Source organism: Octodon degus, unplaced genomic scaffold (assembly GCF_000260255.1).
Source record: "Octodon degus isolate 3935 unplaced genomic scaffold, OctDeg1.0 scaffold00302, whole genome shotgun sequence".
Lineage (NCBI taxonomy): Eukaryota > Metazoa > Chordata > Mammalia > Rodentia > Octodontidae > Octodon > Octodon degus.
This window is the reverse complement of record NW_004524878.1, coordinates 1158693-1175954: the sequence shown is the minus strand read 5'-3', so window position 1 is coordinate 1175954 and position 17262 is coordinate 1158693.

Genomic DNA, 17262 nt, shown 5'->3' with positions numbered 1-17262 from the left:
ACTTATCCAGCTGCGTCTGGCTTGGGTCTGGCTGCTGTGCTCAGCTCCTTCCTGCGAACCTGGGCTAGGACTGGGTCTGGGGGCTCCTGGAACTCGGCAGAAAATCGAACTCGGCTGGCGGGGTGGGGGAGGCACTACGGAGTGGTGGGGGCGGCCCGAGGGGCTGGGAGAGGGTCCGGCCCACGCTGCACCTGGGTTGGGACTGGTCCCGCAGGCGCAGGGTAGCAGGAAACTCTCCGCACACTCCCTAAACTTATTTCTCCTGTCTCACTGAATCTATATACTTTGACCAACAGCTAACTCTCCATTCCTCTCCTCTCTTTCCACACCTTAACCTCTAGTATTGAAAAGATGCATTTTATTTTCTACTTCTTGTGCTCGCTTCGGCAGCACATATACTAAAATATTTTCTACTTCTTGTGAGTTTGACCTTTTTAGATTCTATGAATAAGTGAGATCATGTTATTTTATTTTTCTGTGCCTTGTTTATTTCACTTAGCATATATCTTCCTGCTATACCTATGTTGTTGCAAATGACATTTTTTTTTCTCTTTAAAGGTTGTATATAGAAGTGCTCCTTGACTTAGGATGAGAGTTGAAAATATTATTAAATTGAAAAATACAGTTAATACACTTAACTTGGGTAGGTGTGGTGGTGCAGGCCTGTAATTCCAGCACTCTGGAGGCCAAGGCAGGAGGATCATTGCAAGTTCAAGGCCAGCTTGGGCTACAAAGTGAGTTCGAGTCCAGACTGAATTGAATAGCGAAACCTTGTCTCAAAAACAGAAAAATTTAAAATTTTAAAAATCCTAACTTGTAGAATATCATTCCTCAATCTGTATGCTAAACTCACATTAGCCTCCATACAGTTAGATAGAATCATAAAAAACTTTTGTAATAAAATATGTGCAAAAAACACTGGCAAAATAGTGTTTTGAAGATTATCACTGCTGTTATTGAGTATCTGGAGAGACTACTTTATATTATTAATATTAAATAATATAATACTTATTAGTATGGAGAAAATAAAATTCAAAATATGGTTTCTACTAGATGCGTATAACTTTCATATCATCAGAAAGCTAATTAGTGGGGCGTTGCGCTGAGGTGAGGACTGTCCACATACCATGTCTCATCCATTCCTCTGTTGAGGTGCCCATCCCAATACCATGCATGTTGTAACTTGTGCTGCAGTGAGCATGTGACTTCAGATGGCCCTTTGACATTTTGATTTCAACTGTGGATATACCTAGCAGTGGAAAGGCTGAATCACTTGGTGATTTTACGTTTAGTTTTTTTTATAGATCCTCCCTATTATTTGCCAAAATGACCATTTTAGTTTACATTCCCAAAACAGTATATGAGGATTATTTTTTCTTTATATGCTTGACAGAAGTTTGATTGTTTTGTTCCAGCAGGTTGAGATGATGTCTCATTGTGGTTTTAATTTGCATTTACTTGATGATTAGCAACGTTAACATTTTTTCATAATCTATTGACCATTTATGTGTCTTCTTTTGTTCAGGTCCTTTGCCAAGTTTTTTGAATTGGCTTATTTTCTTGCTAATACTTTGTTAGAATTCCTTTGTATTTTATATTAACCCACTTTCAGATGTGAGATTTGCAAGTATTTTCCACTCTGTTGTCTCTTTACTTTTTAAAGTGTTTCCTTTGCTGTGGAGAAGCTTTTTTAGTTTTATAGAACCCAAGATTTCCATTTTTGCCTTTGTTACCTATCATTTTGGGGTTACATTATTTTAAAACAATAACTGCCTAGAATAGTGTTTTGGGACTTTTCCTGTGTATTTTCTTCTAGTAGTTTCACAATATCAGGTCTTACATTTAAATCTTTAATTCATTTTAAAGTTTTGGAAAAAGTACAGTGTGCCCTCAAGTTACAACCAGCCTCATATTCAAACAATTTGAGTTATGACCAGAATTTTAAGTTTAAATTACAACCAGAGTCTTGAGCTATGACCAGAATGCTAGCCGTTTGTGTGGTTGTACAGAACTCACAATGCCAGAAAAGAGTATGTGGCAGTCTGAACCCAGATGCTTGTGTTTGTGGATGTGATTTCAGTCAGTGCTTTGTATAATTTTTATGGTTACTGATATCAAAGTGGCCCCCCAAAATCTAGAAAAGAAGCTAAGGAAAGAATGGAAGGTAAAAGAAAGCTATCACAATCCTAAAGAAGTAGGAAATTGTGGAGAAATAGGAGAGTGGCATTCCTGTGACCCAATCTTGCTAATATGTACAGCATGTCAAAATCTACCATCTCAACAATCTTTTTTTTTTTTTTTGCCAATTAAAAAAACTTTATTTGTGCTTCAAACTTTAAAACCAAGACACTGGGTAAGAAATCCACCCAGAAAGACATTTCCAAACCAAACACATTTCTCTTTATAGACTCCCAACAGAGTATATAATACACATCAATTTCAATTTACAGTCGCTGCAGTCCCTCCTATATATGGCAGGACACTTAAACTGGATTCTGAATGTTCTCATACTCTATAATTTCACCAACTGCCAAAGCTTTCTTAGATGAAACCTAAGGAACTTTTTTGATTTTGGGGAGATGGTTTTATTGATGTCAGAGCCGGCCCAGCACAGGGAGATAACCTGGAAACCAAACAGCTCTGCCAGGGCCATGTACTTTTTCTTTCCATCATCATAGGTTTGTGGGGTTTCTTAGGGACAAAAAGATGGGAACACAAAGCTTACAGACATCAGGATAACCATCTTATTATTTGCCTGCAAAGCCATTCAGCGTTGTCTCATATCACAAATACCTGAGACTTGCAGGTCTTCTCTGCTTACATGAATCATACACTTTGGGTCTAGGCCCAGGTCTGGAACCAGCTTCCTCAGGAGCTCCCTGAGGAAGGGAGGGAGAATATTATCTAGAAGTCTTACCATTTATGGACATTTCATCATGAAGATCCTTCAACTCAACATTGTAAGCATTGTAAGATGAGTTTTCACATGACTTCCTTCAAAGTCCACAGTCAACATCTTCAATCCTCATTTTTACCACTCAAGGATTAGCACTGGAGATTCTAGGTAGACCAGAATGCAGCTGAACTTAACTTCAGAAGGTCATATAAAGCAGAAAGACCATTACACCATCTATGCTTGCTTTGGGACCGTCAAGGTCCTGGCCTGTCTCCATCCATTACTTTTGCAGATGTCAAAGAAAGGCCTTCAGGCTCGGCACGGACGGAACCGCCATTACCTCCACACACCCATCTCAACAATCTTACAGAGAAAAGATTGTATAAGGAAGCTAGTGTTGCTAAAGATGTTACTCAAATTAGTAAGTCATGATCAACAGTGTTGGATGAGATAGGATATTAGTGTGAATAAACAGAAGGCAGATAGCAGGTTATAGGCTGAGTGTATAATTTATGAAAAAGCTAGGGCTATAAATGCAGATGTTGTAAAACATAATACATCAATGAGTAATAATGATGAAACACTCCATACCAGTAAGGGTAGTTTCACAATTTTAAAGCAAGAACTATGGTTCATAGCATAATTAGGCATGCTATAGCAGCCAGTGCTGATAAAAGGGCTGCTGAAAATTACATACACCACTTCAAAATGATGACACAGAGAAGTGGCTTTTGCTCTCATCAGGTTTTCAACTCTGATTAAGATGGCTTTTTCTGAAGCAAAATGTCCAAGAGACCAAATGTTACCCAGGAAGAGAAAAAGTCTTTACAACTCTGAAGGCTGGGATCAACTTTTTGCTATGTACCAATGTGAGAGTAACCTCAACATAAAGCCACTCTTAATTTATCACTCTCAGATGCCTAGAATGTTCATACAACATGAAATCATGAAGAATAGGCTAGGAGTCATGTGGAGAATCTAACACAAGAGCCCAGGTAAAAAAGAGTACTTTTCTTGACTGGATCAGGGACACTTTCTGTCCTACCATTAAGAAATATAAAGGTTTACCACAAGACTTTTCTCATTATGGACAGTGCTCCTGCTCACCTTTCAGATTTTGAAGAATTGGGGAAGAAGTCTCATGGCTCCCAGTTGAGTTCTTTCCACCTAATATGACTCCTCTACTGCAGTCTATGGACCAACAGGTTATAGCTAACTTTAACAAGCTTCCTACCAAGTAACTGTTCTTGAACTTATTTCTTTTTTTAATTTCTTTTTTATTTTTTCCATAATTTTTTGAATTTATTTCATATGTTCTCAGACACAGATAAACTCCTAAAGAGTTCTAGAAGAAACATTACAATATCCTTTTTGTATGGAGTTAGGAAATCCTGGACTAATGTCTCTCTAAGGACATTGAGATCTGCAGGAAAAAAAGTTTGGCCTAAAATCATATAGGAGAGAGGCTTTGAAGGCTGTGTAGAGGGGCCTGAGCCTTAACTGACTGTGGTTGATGATACTGTCACTATAGGAGAGTCCATAGGCTTGCAGGTAGATAATCATGGTGTTGAAGAACTGGTGGAGGAACACTCAGGACCTGTCTACAGAGAGCTTCAGCAGCTTCTGGCTGAACAACAGAATGGCAGATGAGGAGCTTTCTGAAGGGGAGAAAGAGTATTAATAATCAGTGCAGTGAAGTTCTGCAAGTCTTGAGAAAATGGACAGAGCTATGAACATTTGTAGAGAAGGTCTATCCAGAGACAAAAAGTGAATTTGTTCTATTTGCTTGCTTAATGACAATGTCATGTCATGACACAGAGCAGTGTTAAAGGACAGAAACAGACCTTAGACCAGTGTTTAGTTCTGAAAAGTTTGAAACCCAGTGAGCCAGAAGCAGATCCTAGTGGGCTACAGACTCTTCCAAGGCGAGAAAAGACACCAGAGATCCAGATTCCTGATGTTTTTATGGAAGGAGACTTTCCTTCCAAACAATAATAACCTCCCATTCCTGCAAGCCAAAGATGTCAACTTGCATGATGAGTACAGTATGAAATTGTTCCTGATAAACTAGGTGCATTTTGTAACTTTTTGGTGAATATGCTAGGAAATTATTAGTATTTCTAGCAAACACATTCTACAAGCCTTTTTATTATGAAAGGTTGGTTAAGGAGTGCTTTGGAAGGTTTGGAACACATTATGGGTATTTCCATTATTTCTTATAGGAAAAATAGTCTCCACTTACAACCAACTTGAGTTACAACCAGCCGTCAGAAGCAAATTAAGTTTGGAAGTCAAAGGTCCAGTAGATCACTAAAGCATGTACTAAGCATCACGTTTCATTTTTCTGTATGTGAGACTGTCTAGTTTTCCCAGCACAAGTACCACTAATGAATGAGGTTACCTTTCTCCCTTTGTATATTCCCAGCACTTTTGTCAAATCAGTGCAAATAAATTCATGGATCTATTTCTGACCTTTCTACCATGTTTTATTGGTTGAATTATCTATTTTTACATAACATATTTCATAGTTATAGTAGCTTTATAATGTATTTTGAAGTAAGAGAGTATTAACCATCCTTCACCACAGTATTGGCTATTTTACACCCTTTTTGTTTTGAAATGGTTTCCGAGAATGTCTTCTTAAAATCAAAGCCTTATGGGATGCGTCTTTGTTTCTCTTTCTGTGCCTAACACAGTCCCTTACATATGGTAGGCTCTCAATAAAATTTGTTAAAGGAACTTTATAAACTAATTGTTAGAAGGTAGATTGTCTATTTAAAAGTAGTGATCTTAAAACAAATATAATAAGGGGTTGAAATGTAATAAATTATTTCTAAAGGTAGAGATCTTAAATTTTTATTTTCTTACAAAGGGATATTCTTTGACTGGGTTGGTTATATGTCTGTTAGCCCATTTCAGTGACATATATTCACACAGATTATTTTAGATTTATAAATGGTTTCATCCTTCCCACTTTGGCCTTTTTCTGAAGGCGTGCTTGCTTATTTAATTGTAAAAATGAAAGAAATGTACAAATCAGCATTCTCCATGGTTATCAATTCTCAGTGGTAAGAAAAATATTTGAAAGTATGTGGAGATAATGTACTTACTTCGATTGTTTTGGGTTTTCCAAGTGCATATAACTTCATATGAGCTCAGAATAATCTTTCCTTTTTTTGGGGGGGGGTGCAGAACCGGGTATTGAACTCAGGCCCTTGAGCTTGTCAGGCAAGTGCTTATTCTACTGAGCCATCTCCCTGGCCCCAAGCTCAGAATAATCTTACATAGAATTTTCTTATTCATTGGTTCACTTGGACTTGTATTTCTGATAGACAACTTCCTATGTATAAATTTTGATTAAAAACCATTTCCCTTTGAGAAGCTATGCCCTTCACTTCTGTCTGAATAAATGTTCAAATGGCTTAGATTGCTTTTCAATTTAAAAGAGGTAGGTCTTAGCAATTCTTGGGACATTTCTTATTGGAATAACATTATCTCAGGGCAGTATTTAAATACATAGGACAATGATATATTTCTCATAACAATATTTATCTTCTAGGACAAAGTACAGTAGCAGAATAATATGTAAGCTTTCAGGATTGATTTAGTATTTGTAATTCATTTAACATTATTTTGGCTAGATGCTTTTCTTTATAAGTCTCTCTTAGTTATATTAAATTTCCCTATTATGTAAGTGGTGCATCTTTAAAGGGAAGCTATGTGAAAATTCCAAATCTTTATGATTAACTCTGTTGTTTTTAAAATTGAACTCTGGAACAGTATGTGGTGCTATGTAAGTTAATGAATATATGTAAATTATCATAAGGTTTTTTGAGTATAAAAGAATATTAGTTTTCTTTAAGAATTATATGCTGTATATAGTAAAACAATTGAAAAAATTTAAAAAGCCATAAAGAAAAAACTAAAATTACCCAGAATTACTTTTTTGAGGGAATCAGTATTCTAGTTATTTTCAATAAAATTAGTCTTTATCTAGATAACAGTTAAGAATACATGTGACTCTGGAAACTAAAGGCATAATAATGTGATTTCCACTCTGCTAGCAGTCTTTATATTAGATTAATTTGGGAACATCAGAGTTGAACTATTTGATAATTTTGAACTGGAAATTGAAAATTACTATTTAGAAAGAAAAAAAGCCCCCCCCATGAGCCTTTTAACTTTTTCTAGTTGCATTGTTTACAGAAATGAATATTTTCTAAAGAGTTTTTTAGCTTTGGTTATTTGGTCTTATAAAGTGAGAAAAACACTTGGCTTATAATAAATGTGACCAAATAAAATAATGGTATTTTAATTAACATAGCTTATAAGTATATATTTTTGTGGGCTTAATCATTGAAGGCATTTGAAATATTTTCACCTGCTATCTTGAATAATAATTAAATGGTGACTTAGTGTTCCTCTTTTTTAATTAATTTTATTGAGAAGCAGATAGTAATGAGATAGTTTCAAATCTGATTGATAGGACAGTTTCAGTAATTAATGCATTGCATATTGTTATCTTCTTAGAGATTATTCATAATATAAGATGCAGACATGATGTCCTGTCCAAATACTATTAGTACAAATCTTTCTTTTCATTAAGAGGAAGTAGCTGTATATCTTAACTATTTTGTATATACAGGCACAAAATGGTCCTTCCTTTTATCCCCTCTTTTTGTTCAGTTTTGTTAGAGATGGCCATAGCCATTTAAATAGTGTAGGTGCATGAATTCAGCAAAATAATCCAATATAGTCCAATAGTCCGTAATAGTAGTGGGTTATCCATAGGCCTGGCAGTGTCAGAAGTTGTTGACTTGAGCCTTTTACGGCTCAGCATGTTAATATGGCTTTACTTTTTATACCTCGTTTTTATACTTTTCTGATGGATTGTTAAGACCAAGATAAAGCAAGACCTATATAACAAGAAATGTATCTTTTGTATCTGATAAGGTCAGTCAAGTACCCCCAGGATTTATCCTGTAACCCTGTACCGCAGTTTGCAGATCCTTTGTGAATGTCAGCCATATGGATGAGTCATGGCCATTGCTTGGCCAATTTGCTTTCTGTGAAAGTCTGAGAGAATGTTTTCTCTCCATGAGACTCTCCTTAGGCACACTTTATATCATTGATCACTTTGCTCTGTGACCCCATAATCTCCTTGATCAGAAAATGTGGGACACCACTGAGTTACATGATGTTACAGTACAGGTTCTCCTAAGTCCTGAATTTTCACTGACCTTGAAAGGCTAGGGCCAAAATGTTGGCTGTCCTTGTAGCCCTTGTTTTTCTCTAATTTTTGATCTGCAAACTTAGGTTGTTAACCCTCCAGAAGAGAAGCTTATTATTACCCTACAACATATACAGTTGGGTTTAACCTCATCTGTCTGAATATCAAACATCTTAGGCATAACATGAAGTGTTCCTCTTTTGGATTCCTGGTAATCATATTGTGGGCCACATTGTTAATGGACATGTAGTTTTTCATCTATCTGACTCTATGTAATCACAGAGGAATCTAGTAATGAGTAAATTAAGAAAGACCTTGAGAACAAAAATAATAAGTATTAAGGAATGTCAGCTTGATGGAAGTAACAGCGCAAAGCTATAAAAAATAAATGCTGCATATTTTCATCTATTAAATTAATTCTATTAATGAATGGTTTCATCTATTAAACTCCACTCAGCAGATATTTTGTTCATTGTTCAAGTATATTTGTTCATGTGTTTGGTATCATTTTAGGTCAGAGCTTCCAGGTCTAGGGACTATTTACATTTTGGACTGTATAATTCTTTGTCCTGGGGCTCTTCTGGGGGCTCTCCTGGGCACCATAGGTGGTTAACAATGTCTTTGGTCTTTATCTTTTAGATGCCAGTAGCACTCCCCCAGCTGTACCAACTAAAATTGTCTTCAGACATTATCACCTGTTTCCCAGAAGGCAAAGTGACTTCTGGTTGTAAACCACTGTTTCAGATGACAAACATTTCATGAGAAAAAAAAAATTGAAATATAGTTTATATTGTTTCTCTGTTTCAAATTTGTGCATGTTCCACATAGCTTAGTCTGTCAGCATTTCCTGGATAGTGCCTTATATGAAAAATGACTTAGGTTTATAATAGTGTATAAAACTAGCCATACTTATCATAGACATACTGAAATAAAAAGCACACATTTTAAAATTAATGTTAATTTAATGATTCTGTAACATTTGTGATATCTTAAACTAAAAAATCTACTATTTGTTAGCCTCTTGAAAAGTACTTTGTACCTAAGTACAAATTCTTATAAAGAAACCTATAAGTGCCTGTTGATTCCCCCTTTTTAGAATGATCCTATTCATCTTTTGTTTTAAAAGCTCTGTAACTTATTGGTGCTTATAATGGAATTATAAAAATTCCATTATCATAGAGACTATTCTCTGCTTCTCTGCTGCATCCTTTTCTGAAGTTATGAGAGATGTGAAACATTCTGAAAATTCATTCAAAGCTTTAAAACTTATTATATCCAGGAGAGACAGATTTAAGATTGCTCAGGTTTTTGGTTGAAGTACTTCAAGCAGAAATCCATACTCCATTAGACACTCTAACATTGTGACCTTAATTTTCCAGATATTTTGCCCTTTAAATTGAAAGAACCGTTTTAATGCTATTTAAGTCTTTTGGAGGGGTTTGGGATATCACAGACTTCAGTTGTGAAACATTTGAAACAAATGAAAAGTAAAATAGCAACTTGTGATTGTACAGTTTTATATTTTTATTTCAAAATACACAGTGATATGCATGAAAACAGTACCCTGGAGTTGGTGAGAAAAGATATTTAATAAGGAGTTGTTTATACTATGCTTGAAAATAGTTCTTTCATTGCTTTTTTTTTTTTGGTGTGGCCTAGAAAATTTCTTATTAGAAGTGGTTGTTAAGTTTTCTGAAGTTTGAAAATTTACTTTGAATAAAACTATTCAAAAACTGAGTGAAATGAAAATTTACCTGCACAATAGCTACCCAGTTATCTTGCTTCAACAGATAAAGCAGGAAATGTAAAACTGTATTATAGCCCTGAATCAAAAATGAGAGTTCTTTTTTTTTAAACCCTCTGTAGAAAAGCAAAGACAAAAATACACTTGTTCTTTCATTAGTAAATTAGGTCAGTTTTTAAATAATCTACTCACTGAAAATGTACACATTTCTCAAGTAATTGACATGATTCAGTTCATATTTTGAAGACAGAATGACTGAACTGAGTTCTTAGGAATCTTTAGTTGCTCATCTGTTTTCTATTGTAAAATATTTAGGACTTAAGTTGATCATGTGATCTCTAGTTTGAGGCTCACTAAAAGATGATACATCAAATAGTATTTACTCCATTGTATAAAAACACCATGACTTTTTCATTCATTCCTCAGGTGACGGGCATTTTAGTGACTTCCAAGATTTGGCTATCACGAATTGTGCTGCTATAAACATAGGTGCACATACATCACTATGATATGATGTTTTCAGTTCTTCTGGGGAAGTTCCCAGTAGGGGGATAGCTGGTTTGAATGGGATTTCCAGTCCTAGTTTTTTAAGGAGTCTTCACACTGATTTACATAATGGTTGCACCAGTCTACATTCCCATTAGCAGTGGAGAAGGGTTCCTTTTTCCCCACAGCCTCTCCAGCATTTGTTGTTGGTTGATTTCTTTATGATAGCCATGCTTTGTGGGGTGAGATGGTATCTCAGTATTGTTTTAGTTTGCATTTCATGGATGACTAGTGATGTGGAACATTTTTTCTTGTATTTATTAGCTTCTAGAATTTCTTCCTCTGAGAAGTGTGCATTCATCTTGGATACCCATTTCTGAACTGGGTCTTTAAATTTTGAGGGTCCTAATGTTTTTTAGTTTTTTATAAATTCCAGAGAGAAAACCTTTGAGTACTTCTTAGTTAAGATTTTTCCATTTTATAGTGAAAAAATATATGTATATATACAAATTAGTTAGGTTAGATATATAGCTACTTTCTTGTAGTTCCATGAGAAGAAAGATTTATACTAATAATATTTAGACAAGATAGTATGTCTGCATCTTGTACTATGAATACTATGAAGACAATAATAACAATGTATTAATTATTGTAACTGTCCTACTGACCTGTTTTGAAACTGTCTCATTGCTATTTCTTTCTCAATAAAATTAAAAAAAATGCACATCAAGAGCAAAAAATGTGCTATTTAATTGCCAAATAAAAGGAAAAAACAAGTAGTATTTACTAATCAAAACACTTAAATTTATATTAGTCTTTATATAGTCAAGTATGAGTTAGCTATAAGTGACATATTATAACTTCACCATGTTTCTTTACATATATTTATATACTCATGAGTATACATATTTGTGTTACATATATAACATATATTCATGTTAGTTCAATGATATATGCCACTTAATACCAAATAATTAATTATTCCATGTGTTGTTAAGGGGTACTCTTTAACATAAAAAAGTAATTATAGGTTTATTCTCCAAAACTCTTATTGTCTTTTGCAGTGCAAAAGTATTGAGTAGTGTACTCTTATTATTATTGGTGTTTGGGGGGCACTTTTTTGCTTTAGGGTAAAAATGAAAATATTTCTATTTGTGAATATGAACTGTTTCTTCTGTGAGTTGAGGTGCAAAGAGTCTCCAGTCAGATCATAATCTCCATGTTGTCCTCACCATAATGTTCATTTATACTCTGTCTCCCAGATATTCCTCATTGCCTCATTAGACCAGGGTAGTAGAGACCCATTACCTCTGCTAAGAGAACAGCTTTTGAGATGCAGCACAATTCCAGAGAACGCCACTAATTTCCTTGGGGCCTGAGCTTGGTATTAGTGTCAATCTTTATGATATGGGCTTGATGAGTCTTAATTTGGCCTGGATTTACATTTTTAAAAAACTAAAGTTGTATTTGTTTAGAAGGTCATTAATAATTTTTTATCTCAAAGCCTTTTCTGTAAACTTTCCAAAAATACATCTGATAGATTTGATGTTTCTTGGGATGTGGTTGCATATTAAAGGAACAGTCTGGACAACTCTTAAAGTTACACATCCAGCTTATATCTTCAGTATTTTTTTTTTTTTTGGTAAGCTTTCTTCTTAGTTTTCAGATGTCATTCTGTTGTCAGAATGGTTAGTTGGCCAGAGAACAGTGGTTCATGGGCTTATTATTTTCTTCTGAAACAGTGGGCTCCCAACCTATGACTTGTAGGGATTCTTTCTGCTAGGAGATTATAGTTTTGTATTCTTTCCCTTTTTAGCATCTTTTAAGTAAAGTGGATATGCTGTTCCTTTTTCAGAGTCTGTAGAAACAGGCATGTATTCATTCATTCATTCATTCATTCATTCATTCATTCAACAATCATTTGTTGAGCACCAGAAAATAGTGTAGAGAAGACATTGTGCAAAATTCATAGGAAATTGCTTATTTTCCTGACTCTTTATTTTTCTAGAAAAATTCCTGCTTTGGAGTTTTTATTTTAGTTTGTAGCAATAGAATATGCCATACTTGTCATACTTATGACTACTAAAATGACAAGATTCACCCTTTATAGTTCCTGTTTCTGCCTAGGGAAAAGACATGTTTATACAAATAAAAAATACAACGATAAATTATTCAGGGCATTATGGCATAATGATTTCAAAAGCATGGACTTTGGAGGCAGATTCTTTTTCCTTTTTTATTGTTAAGTTTATTGGTACCATTTAAATATACATAATGTTCACATTCATCTTAGGGAATTTGTACCTGTACCTGATATATCTCGATTCCTCCCCGCCCCCCCTTAACTCCTTGGGAGCAGATGAGTTGGATTCACATTCTAGTTTTGCCATTTAGTATTTGGGTGACATTGGTAAGTTACTTAAATATGTTTCCTCATTTGTAAAATGCAGACAATTATAGTGGTTACTTCATAAGGTTGTTATATTAAATGAGTGAATATATATAAAATATTCATTATACTACCTAGTATATAGTAAATTATATTTAAGAATTAGTTTTGTTATTATATATCTTATTCTCAAGAAAACTACCCCCAGTTCATCAGTTGCATTTACAGATTTTCTTATATTAGTTGAACAATGTACAATAGAAAATCACTCATTATGCTAAGAACTAGGAGAATCTCAACTAAATGATCAAAGATGATAACAAATAACAACACCAAGATAACACAGATGTCAGAATTTTTTGATGAGAATTATAAGTCAGCAGAGATAAAAATGCTTCAGAAAGCTATGGATGCAAAAGAAAAAAATTGTACTGTATCAGCAGAGAAATGTAAGTAACAAAGAGACACTAAATGAATTCTAGCAAAGAAACATAATCAACATAAAAAACTTACTAGCATTTAGATTTAGGATTGATTAAATTCCAGTTTAATTGCTAAACAATAGTAGTTACTGTCGTGTATTTCCTCTTGCATCTCATCTTGAGTGTATGTTTTTGTCTGCTTGTTTGCCTCTTAGTGGAGTTAGTATAGATCAGTAGCTGTATGTGCTATCAGCTTGGTCCCTACATTGTAAAGTTCCTTCACCAACCTTCTTCTGAGTGTTCTTAAATTATACAGTGATTATTGATGTACATCCTTTTTATTAAGTTTGCTGTGAAATGTGTAGTTGTTTCAGTTTGGAAATTCATGTCCTTATTCCTGGGAAGGTGTATTTGTATTTTTCCTGTTTTATTTTCTATGACTCCTGTTATACAAATAGTAGACCTTCTGAAAGAATTCTTTAAAATATTCTCATCTGTTCACTCCCCTTTTCCAACTTTGTGTCATTTGGAATATTTTTCAAGACATTTCTCAATTATCTTCTATTCTTTTGTATAATCTTTTAGTTTTAAATTTTAAAGGTTTATTGCATTTAAATGGGAGAAGTAAATAAATGTGTTCTGTTATATGCTAGCATTACTATAGAAAATGATGATGCACTGTACATTACAAAGAAGCTATAAACAGATTTTACATATGTGTATATATATATATATATATATATGTATAAATAGGTGATAAATGTTTGAAGAAACTTAAGCTTACCCTGATTTGAACATTACAAAATGTGTTATATCACTTGGCACTCCATAAATGTGTACAATTTTATATATCAGTTAAAATGTATGCAAGGTGTTTCTGGTTTCTGAAGTTTTTATTGTAGCTTCTTTTTTATGTATTTAGTACAGGGTTTACAGGGTCTCACTACACAGATCAGACTCATAGTGATCCTCCTGTTTTTCAGCCTCCCAAATGCTGGGATTACAGGCATGTGCCACCATGCCCAGTTTTGGTGACTGGCACAGTGCACCTGGCATGGCATACAACACTGGGGATTGAACCCACGTCCTTGTGCTTGTCAGGCAGATGCTTAGACTGCTGAGCTATCTCTCCAGCCCAGAAGATATTTGATATACATGTATTCTTCTGCTCCTGGCCTCCTTTCTGTGTTGATTTCTTTTTTCTGAATTAATTTCATTGTCTTTCACTCTTTGAGCCTTTCCTAAAGTGTATAGGTATCTTGACATATCTTTTTCATTTAAAAGCCAGGTGGAAATCTAAACTCTTTTTCTGGGAGCTGGAGGGAAAGACTCCCTGTGCATTAGTATCTGTACATCATTTTTCTTGTGTCAGGTAGTTTGTGCCATGGGGTATTCTGGAAGCCAAATAAAGAAAGAGGAGTTCCACTCAAAACAATATACTGTAATCTCCACTGGAACCACAGATGCCCTAATTGTTCTCAATGGATCATGATTTAATATGTTACAAAATTCAGTTCTTGGCAACCCACTGAATATAACCATTTTCATGTCTTAGAGAAGTGACTTCCTAGACTTTAGTATGGAAAAATTATACTTGCTACACACACAAATGCATGTGCACACAACACATTCACATTCACACTGAAGCAAGTTTGAGGAAATAATACCTTTATGACTAGTGTTATACTCTTATAATTTTTGTTCTATTTAATTTTAAAACATGTGCCTTGCAAATGACCAGTAGTTTGTACCATTCTTAATATTTTTTGGGGTTGGGAGTATATTTTGAACATTTGGGATTCCAATAAAATTACTAGAATCTCTTTAGAAAAATGCACACACACATTTTTTTGTAAAATTTTTAGGAGATTGATAGGTTGTAAGCATAGACATGAACTTCTTAGTTCTAAGATTTTCTGTTAAATAAAATTTAGCTTGCTTTGCTGATGTATTTCACCCAGAAAGCTTGGACAAATATCACCTCTACCACAGACATTTTGTCTTTCCCTTCCTCTTGCTCAGAAGTACTTGTACAGGGTTTTCAGACAAACTATGTAATAAATAAAACCCATAAATAAATAAAATCATGAAATAAATACAGTTTCCTTTTGTATATCAAGGTTAAAATGCTCAGTTGTTCTTTATTATTCTTGGTATTTAGTTGTCTTTATAAGATTTAGGGACAGTGCACACAGGCCTGAGAGAAACAACCACTATTTCTGATGTGCCAGGAGCCACTGTGCCTTTTGCAGAGCTGCCCCAGTCCTTAGCAAGTCAGTCCCTCGCAACTTCGGGCTGATTCCTGAAGAAGGAATCGTTTCTGGTGGACAGCTTCATTTATTGCAGTCATCCTCCCCAACTGTTCTGTACAAACACCATCTGTAGTCAGGCTGGAGCTACAGCTTTGTTGGAATGGCTTAGAAAAGTCCAGCTTTTGGTTGAAAGCTTCTTTCCCCCCCTTTCCCCATTCATGCTCATCCTTCCATAAATATCGAGTTCATTCTATGTGTAAGGTTGTTCATGTGCGACTGGCTATGTTTGGTCCACCCCCATTCTTCTGGGGCCCTTCTCTGTGGCTAGTTCTCCTGTGGCACTATTGGTGCTCTCTGTGGCAGCTGTGCTGTTTGCTTCCTCCTCTGCTGGGTTCTGTATTTAACTGTTTCTTATCCACATGGAAAACTTTTCTCTACAATTTTTCTTCTGCCTAAGACAACAAACATATACATAAATTTTCTCATGCAATTTTTCTTTTGCCTAGAACAGCCAACGTTTTTCCTCCTAAATAATAACATAAATATGCAAATTTTAGAATACAATTTCTGTTGTTGATGTGTTCTGGGCCACTATTTTGAAGCTAACATCATAGGAAAATAGCGTTAATGTGCAAAAATTGCCCCCAAAGTTTAGAGTTAGGATCTTTGAAAGATGTCTTAATAATGGGACATTTTCAACTGATAAAATATAGATTTATAGCATTTGAAATGTTATTAGTATTCATTCAAGAGCAGACATCAATCTCAGAAATCTGTATACAAACATGACAAAATTGGTCTGTATTACACTCCAATAAAATCACAAAATGGTTTTATTTTCTCTGCATTTTTATGAATGTGAAACATTTGCGTATTATTACAATAACTTCCATAGGCGTTGGAACAAAAGCTGATATAGTGTTAATGGTGCAGTTAAAAAAGTTGGTGCATTACATCCATATTTTGTTGCAGTTACCCAACAGGTTTTTGGAAAGAATTTTAAACCTTGCATATTTTACAATTAGGCTCAGAAAATACACCGCAGGTTGCTCCTTGGCATGCTCATGGTAGACATCTCTAACCTATTGCAGCATTCTTTCCCTTTGAGTTTGGACAGTCTCATATCCTTTTTTAAAGTAGTAATCCAGGTTGTTGCTGAATGCAAGGAACATGTGAGATGGAAGTCATTTGTTGTATTATTTTTGCACCTTTGCTATTAGAATCTTAGTAGATGATCCAGAAAGTCTGCTGAAGTTTGGAAGGGGAAAATATGAGGTAGAATAAGATAATGGATTTGGTAGGTTATAGCAAACTTCTTCTTCTTCTTTTTTTTTTTTGGTAAACAGATGACATTCAATTTAGCTTTTGTGGGCTATACAGTCTTATTGTGTCTCTCACTTCTGTCTTTTATTGCAACAGCTAACATAGTCTGTAAGTGAATGAGTATGACTGTTTTCCAGGAAAATTGTATTTATAAAAATAGGTGACAGGTTGGTTTTGTTCACTAGGACATAGTTAGCTAATCTTGCTAATCCTGCTACTCAAAATGAATTCTATGGACAGTGTTAGCAGAATCATCTGTAGGCTTGTTAGTAATGTACCTCTATGATAAACACTGTAAAATTGTCAGAATTTGGGATTGGCCCCCAATCTCTCAGTGTTTCCTAGCTGATAAGGTGATGCTGATGCTCACTAGAGTTTGAGAACTCTGATTTAAGTGATGTTGAACTTTTCTTTGAATATTACCTAGCACTCAGCAGTGCAACTACCCAGTGCATCTGTTTAATACTCAACCTTTAATTTTCCTCTCATCTATGAATTAGATCTATTTATGTTCTCTACT